Below are 8,350 nucleotides of genomic sequence, written 5' to 3'. Positions count from 1 at the left end.
GCTCAATTTTGTCCAGCACAAAAATGACATTCATCTACATTTTTCAATAAAAATCACAAAATCCAAAAAAAAAAATTCAAAATTCTCTCGGTTACTATTAGTTCACATAATTACGCAACAAACAGTGCAAAGAATTGATTGAAAAAAAAAATTAGGTTCATGAAATAGCCCGCGATACATTTTTCTGGCAGTCGTACGCTCAATTTAGTCCATGACTGTATGTACCTTCGACTGTTTAATTAAAACCACTGTTAAACGATTCCATTGTAATTTTGCGCTTCTATTTACAAAAGCCTTCAATCACCAAAAATCACCATTTTCAAATAATTTCTCATCTATATGCAATTACTACATGCAAGTGGTGATAACTCATGCGTTTAATTCTATCGCTCTACGGCAATTATTTCCGTAATGATACAATGTCAATCATATGATTGGACAACGGGAATGAATTCTATAAATGAAAATATTCGTTTTATTCTCCCAAATGAATAACAGTTTCGATTTTGAACCTGCGCATCCATAGCTCTACCGAAATGAACATAGAACTCTTAGAACATTTGAAAAAAAAAATGCCATAAATGGGACAACAATTCCATGCCCGCATATTGAAGAATCCATATGGGATGAAACAATCTACAATTGCACGTCATCAGTAAATTTGAGTTTACTTATACTTGTTCTAAACTCAACACTCACACAAGCACATATGAGCCGCATATGAGAAGCTGTATTCATTGTTGATTAAACATTGATCGTTTGCTGCAAACGATTCTCAATCAATCAATCAAGCAATTAATTTCCCAATCAAATTTATTGTGAAGGCATATTAAAATTGATGAATTCAATGCATTTTCAGACTCAACATTGATGCCATTACACACACACACACACACATTACATGTTTGCTGAACGATGTGGTCCGATTGCAGTAGCGCAATAGCTCTATGGCTAGAACGGTATAGACCTTGTTTCAATAGTATAATCGACATTTGAGCTAACTGTTTCATCTGCTGGTGATTACATTGGAAACAAAGTAGATCGTAGTTGGTGTAATATGTTAGCAGCAAAAGCAAAAATGTCTGTTCTTGTGTATCAACTGTCGTGGAATAGCTTGGCGATAGAAACTGTTTTTTATATGGCTATCTTTTAAGGGCGTTCATGTACACTGTATGCATTCTCCTAATAAATAGAAAAAAAAGAACTAAATGATAAAATAAAATATAGAGATATTCACGCCCAGTTTTCATTCGTTTATCCAATTTTAGACTGACTGAATGCACAGTTGAAAATCTACCAAAGAAAACTCATCATTGAAGAGCTCGTTCAATGTATGATCCGTGTATCGATTTTTTTTCGAAGAAAGACGCTTTTTTCCGAATGAATTGTTCTAATAATATCAGGTGTAATTGTCATTCCTTCGACTTTTCTACCAAATTCTTGAAGATACTTCGGAATAAAGAAGTGATTAATTTCAGACGCGAATGTGGTTTCTTTAATTAATACCTATCTGATATGGAAATTATGACGATTGAGGATACACTGCATAATATTCTGAGGTTTGATTGTTGATGGAACTCAAAATGAAACGGAGCGGTTAATAGGTTTTCTCAATTTGAATTTTGGTTGGGGACGGACGAAAAAGCGAAGCGAAGCGGAAAAGAAATACTAATTCTGTAATGGGTTGCCCATGTAACAAAAATGTACCTATTAAATGGTATCTTTAGCTCCTTCACAATGGTTAATGTTTTTGATTGCTGTTGCCACTATGTGCGTAACCCATGTTACTTTCCACGAGCTTCGTTCATTGTGCGCTCTTTCTCTCTCTCTCTCTCTCTCTCTCTCTCTCTCTCTCTCACACACTCTATGTTTGTGTTTCCAACCATCAACGCGGTTCAATGTACGCGATTTCAAGCACGGTTATATGGACGCGAGTAAAATAGACAGTAAATTAATGCAAATCGTCCTTATTTCCATTTTATACTTTATTTACAATGCAACACGAACACGTATTCCTCTCCCAAACACATTGCACAATTGTTTTTGTTAAACGATTTGCATTTTGAACGAAGCAAACAAGTGCGTGTCGTAGTTGTTTTTTGGTGGCAAGTAGCAATTTTATGATTGTGACACGCAAATGCATTTGCTGATTCATTCAGAAAAAAGGGGTGTATTGCCGTTCGTGCTAGCAATCATTTCTATGAATTTTATATATAATTGACAAACATTTGTTTTGGTAACGTGAAACTTTACGTGGTCACACAGACGACAATGGCAAGGGCAATTGTACAGAAATTAACTCACAAAGATGTTGAAAGAAAATTCATTAAAATGTTGCGAAAAATGGATCATACATAAAGTTTAAAATAACTTTTTTCTACCAACTGTTGAACTATGTGCAAAAGATTGCCAATTTATATCGACCGTTGATCGCTTATACAACAATGGCATCAAGCACTGTGATAAAGATATTTTGTCTTACTGTTTGTTGATTTTCCCTCGAGTGGCAAAAATCATTTAAGTAACCATTTTTATTGCTATTTCCAATCATTCACTGCTTGCCATCGCTAAAACCCTCCACATTGAATTGGTTTCATTCTTATGGTGTTTACTTTTTTTTCCATTTCTAAGTGCACATTACATTAAGGGCAGAGAGCTATACTCAGGATGAGGCAAACACAGTATTCCTTCGTTTGTACCACCCGCTTGCCTCAAATGATGTAGCAATGCGTCTCTCACTCTGTGGCTTCGGATTTCATGGTAAAGTAAATTGAATGAATTCGTTCATAATAAATCAACGATAAATTATTCTCTTGTGTGTAGCTATATAAATGCCAGAATGTACGCAACTGTCTACAGCAAACGTGTCCATTCTTCTCTCATCCAATCTAATTGAGCCCAAGCTTTTATTTTTCTTTTCTTCCAAAATAAAAAAAAAACCTCTCGGACAAATTGCAGATGCTTGTCTACATTGTAAGACGCGCTCGAAAATCATTCAAGTTTTTTTTGTGTCGAAATAAGTTGTGTATTGATGAAAAGTGGAAAATACCACGAAAAGCAAATCTTTGTGATTGGAATCATAACATATTGTTTGATTTAAATATTCCGACCTGTATGAGAAACAGTATCGATGTTCCTTGTATAGTGTTTTGGAACAAATATGCGATTACATGTAATACACAGCGAAAAAATGTGAAGAAAAAAAAATCAATAATTTTACAGTGTCATCGCTCCTGCTCGTTTTTATCATTTTCTTTTTTGCATTTTAATTATTAAATTGGGAATAGGAAAGAATGGCAAAGTGCGCGTTGTTGATGGAATTGCCACGAGTTCAAAAGCAAATGGTGCGGAATATTTGTGGGGAGAACAGTCATGAAAAATAAATAAATAAATATACTATATGCAAAAGGCACTTTTCTTACCCTCGGAAAAAAAAGGTGAACGGTGTGTATATGGAGAAATACTCTGTAATATCCACCGATCAATATTTCACAAGGGATGATTTATTTTGTGCACCCCGTAGAACGCATATTTACACAAATAGCACGCACATATTTTGCGGTTGTTTCTTATTTGATATTGCAATTTGGAAGAGTGATGAAGGGGGAGAGAAGAAAAAATTGAACAAAAACGAGAAAAGGATGAAAAAAAAATATTTTATCCCCATGTAAAATATTGGTTATTTTTTCGATGAGACAACCAAACATGTTGCTGTAGTCAATTGTGTACGGTATGTTTAATACGAAATGGCATCGACGAATAGTCGAGAAGAGTAAAGAGCAAAGAATTGAAAATGGAAAAACGAAAAGAGAGCGTTAACACTATGTGTTTTGGGGAGGAAAAAAGCATCGTATTATCCATGGCATGGTCTTCAAATCAACAGCACATAGTAAATCTACACAGATAAATTTTCAGAAAAAATATTATATCCGATATATACACATACACACTATGTACGCAAGTATGTATAGTAGTTGCTGTTGCAAAACACAATTCATTCTCCCGTTATTTTTTTTCTCTGGGTTATCCATCCTTTGAATTTGGTGAGTTGTTATTTGTATCGGTTTCATGCAATATAAACACGCCGACGCCCAAAGTGAGAAATAAAATGATAACAATTGCATGAATGAATAGGTCTGTGAGTACGACAAATAGTTTGATGTGAATTCAAAAACGTTCTTGGACACCATACAAAAGACGACGACAAATGATACACTCCATCTTTTCCGTGCATACAAAAACGGCTCTTCAATGACTCTTGCAAGAGAACCCATTTGCTTGATGCGGTAATTGAACAACTAGGTAAGAAATGGTGGAATGACAATTGAATGGCGAAGGTAAATTTGTTTTATTTCCAGTTAAGAGAAATAGATCGAGGTGAAAACCGTCAGAGACGTGTGTCTTCATCCGTTTCGAATGAAACTTTATTCATACACATTGTTACTATATCGACAGGCAGGGTAATTTATTGCAACTTGTCGCTGAATATTTTCTACTTAGTTCAATTCTGTCAAGTACACTTTCACCACCCAGTCAAAATGTTTCTTTTCACGATTCAACATAATCGATATCGAGAGTATTCAAGCACAATCGGTTTTGAATCAAGGCATCAATGCAAATCGAATTTCATGTACACATAGCAACCTTTGAATAAATTGAATTTAATGAAAATCAACGCTCGAATGTATAAATAACTGTTGTTTTTTTTTGGTTGACATCTCTTGGAATTCGGTTGAATAAGGCCATTTTTTGACTTTTTGGTGAGCATATCGTATACGCATACAAAGCAACGCAGTGTATTGTTTTCTGTACGGCACGTTCTTCACACACAACCACTCACACAGCGAACTGTACAATGCTTTGATGGACCTCTGAACCAAGTCTCGTTTGAAAGTATTCATTGACCAATCAATATCAATATAAAATCACAGTCGAAACAATCAATTGAGTTATGAATTGACAAAGGCAATAGTTTTTGTAGGATTTCAAAAAGGTCAGCTGTGACGTGCGGCGTCGATATGCATCTTACAATCCGGGTATACCTATCCAAAAGCGCATGTTTGATCATAAGTTTTGAGTAAACAAAAAAAAAGTTGACAAAGTTCAAAGGCCACTGCAGTAGTAAAGAAATAAGGGGAAAAAAGTAGGTGCCGTGAAGCGTTTAAAATTAAAGTTAGAACAGCGAAAGTTCATTGTGATGTTTAACAAAAACTAAAGTCTTTTGTATTCAAACTGTTGTAACCGGTGGGCTTTTATAGCCAGTCTACAATGAACGATGAATATAGTGTACAAAGCATACAAAAGTAGCTCGAGTGTAAAACCATTTGGCGTTCGTTAATTTGCTCTAATAATATGGATTCATTAAAAGTTGTATCAACTTTGTATATAGAGCACCCTCCCTTCTTTTAACTGTTAATTATTTCGGAATAGGTTGATTTGATTTTCGAATCGTACGGAAGTCCGAAGCAACGAGGTGAAATTGAAAAAGTTTTTGTGCCAAGTCAATATCATGGTGTACATGAATGCTGAAAAACTATAACAGCATTTTAACTATATGCATTATATTAAGGACTTAGGAATCGTATACATAGATAGCAAAAGTCTCAAATAGAAAATTTGAAAAAGAACTGTAGAAAAAGTGGGAGTACAATGTTGATTTGTATTTTCCATTTCGCATTAGTGTATTTCTTCTTTTGATATTTGTCTACCATGGTTTCATCTTCTTCACATGAACTATGCAGTATTTTTGGTTTGTCATTCGTATTTTATAACTAAGTACTAGTTTCTGAAGCATTGGTACATATATTTTCCAAATTCAAATATTTATTTTGAAGATTTTATTTCTGTATATTACGCAAATGATCATAATGGCAACGACGAACGTAATGTATTTCACAATTTCAACGATGACTTGTGAATACGTTTTAAAGAGAGACATTGTAAATATTATGACACGATTACTTCAAGTATGTATATCTATGCGTACGGAGACGAAATTTTCCAATTAGACAAATCCACATTCATCATGATTACCAAAAACTTGGCTTCATAGAAATATACTTAATTCAAAACCTTTCAAGAAACTCACTCTCTTCAACAACTATTCGAAACACCTACACATCTTAGTTCAGTCGGAAGGAACCCGTGTGCAAATATTCTGACTGTCGATTATTTTGAGACATATGTGACTGGGCTGCAAAAAAAATGGTCATAGTCAAAAATGTCTCAATTTGAGCGTCTGGCAAAAATGACATCCAAGCCGCCTATTTTCCATACAAAACTACAGCTCCGTTAACTTTAATCGCTTGTTAGTGGATTTCAGTTACAGTCAGTCAGACTGATGGGTCATACGGGTGGGTAATCTTCAACACTTCAAACATTCATGACAAATTCCGCTTCAGTGACTCAATTGACAAGATAGCTTGAGTTGTAGCTATGTTTTACTGAAAAAATGGAATGGGATGTTCCTCAAACTTGCCGTGTCTGACTCAGAATCATTAACATCAGATGTATGAAAATGAATGATGATTTATCTTCAAATTGCGTTTGAATCTCATATGGATGGGTCAGATCAAGTGTGGAATAGGAGAAGTGTATACGATATAGCATTGAGCGTAATAAATTAGCACATTGAAAACTTAATTTTATATTTACGACGTAAAATGACGGAATGAGAACTGCAAATATTTGAATGTGTTCAGCTCATCGAAAGATTTTACGTTGTTGATGGAAGCCAAATGAGCATTGCATGAAGGTGTGAAAGAGATATGGGGGTAAACAGCTCAGGTGTGCGTATGCCAAAGAGATGTGAAGCCAGACTTACAGGCGACGGAACAAAAATGCTGTGAATAGAGCCAAACAAATTGGAATATAAATTGAATTACGAAAATTTAAGCTTATAAGCAAATTTAATGATTTCCATTTATTCTATTTCTCAATGTGATGCTGAGCCGATGCGGTGCTTTGGGAAAATTCCGGAAATAATGCCCTCGAATGTGGGACAGCATTTATTAAATTTATTATGGAAAACATTCTTCATTGTGTAAATATTCGTTGGCATTTTGTTGGTACACATTGGCCAAAACTCGCGACAAATATTTGCACTGTCTTGAATCGACGCAGCTCGTGTTGATTGCCGAATTCGACTTTGCCGTTGACCTTTCGTGATTCAATGATTCATTGTTGTTTCAAACTGTTTCATCATTTCAGAATGCTGTCGGCGTTTACACACGAGTCACCTGAGGCGGCTCAAAGTAGGTAAATTCATATTCAGGTCCAAAGTGAGGTGAAAATGTGTTAATGATCAATCAAAATTGATTTAAAAAAACGAAATTTCTTCTAATTTTAACATCAATCTATTGCTATGCATGCGCATTCCAAGTGTGTTTTTTTAAATATTCTTTACAATTTTCATCATAATAATTACCTTGAAGTAGAAATGTTGAATCGAAAGACATCCTCACATTCAAGTATCAAAATTCTAGAAAAAAATAACAAATTATTAAAGCATATTTTTTTGTGGAAAAACATTAAATATCAAAGAAAAAATGGACGTTGACCAGATATAGCATTTTGCCAAATATAGATTGAATACATTATATGGTTGATTTCACTCATCTGGTATCCGTGATAGAAATAAATCTTATTAGCAATTCGTTTGAAACTAGCTATCTGGGTGATAGAGCTTTGAAGAAAAACGAATTTTGTATCAAATGCTAGTAAAACAGACGGCCCAAACAATGTATCTCAGACCATTGAAGTGAAAAAACGTGTGAAAGGAAATAGGAAATATTGTACCGTTAAAAAAAAAATCTGAACTGTTAAATTATTATTATTATTATTAAAAAACAAGTAATGATATCGAATACAACAATTAATTACAAATCTGTAGAAACAGCTAGAAATGTGAACCGTGTTATTCATTTATAATGAAAAATTGATATATGGCGTAAAATGCTAGACCACTATCAAATGCGTTTTTTTTTTGTTTTTTCTATGTTTATATGGATTTATTTTCTCTTTTTATTTCTGAAAGAAATTTGAAAAAGAAACACGATGGTCGCCGTTGGCGGTTTGCAGCTGTTATGTTAATAGATTTTCCAAACTTCATCATGGAACACAGAATTGGTCTTTCATTGTTCTATTATCTACTGGATTGTGTCTATTAAAACTACTTTTTGATAAAGCATTACACTATGTTCGAACTATATGTAAAATCAACGCTTTCTAATAATAAAAACACGAATGACAACGAATTGACCACAAAACCAAAGAAGAATGAGAATTTTAAATCAGAGAATTTTTTTTTCTTTTTTCAATCGAGCTTTAAGTTATATTCGGCATTTTTTCG

At 34.1% G+C, this 8,350-nt stretch overlaps 1 protein-coding gene across 5 annotated transcripts in view; it reads right to left on the bottom strand.

Annotated features, from left to right (window-relative positions):
* Positions 1–8,350, bottom strand: part of LOC129574973 (leucine-rich repeat and immunoglobulin-like domain-containing nogo receptor-interacting protein 2) — a 48,151-nt gene that overhangs the window by 24,647 nt on the left and 15,154 nt on the right. For all 5 annotated transcript variants that reach the window (XM_055457702.1, XM_055457705.1, XM_055457703.1 and 2 more), the window contains one exon: positions 7,427–7,480. The gene's annotated coding sequence lies outside the window, so the exon portion shown is untranslated. The remainder of the gene's footprint in view (positions 1–7,426; positions 7,481–8,350) is intronic.

The sequence above is a fragment of the Sitodiplosis mosellana genome, unplaced genomic scaffold (genome assembly GCF_009176505.1).
Source record: "Sitodiplosis mosellana isolate CC-2019 unplaced genomic scaffold, AAFC_SMos_1.0 Smas_scaffold_6166, whole genome shotgun sequence".
NCBI classification, from domain to species: Eukaryota; Metazoa; Arthropoda; class Insecta; order Diptera; family Cecidomyiidae; genus Sitodiplosis; species Sitodiplosis mosellana.
This window is presented reverse-complemented; position numbering and strand designations above follow the sequence as displayed.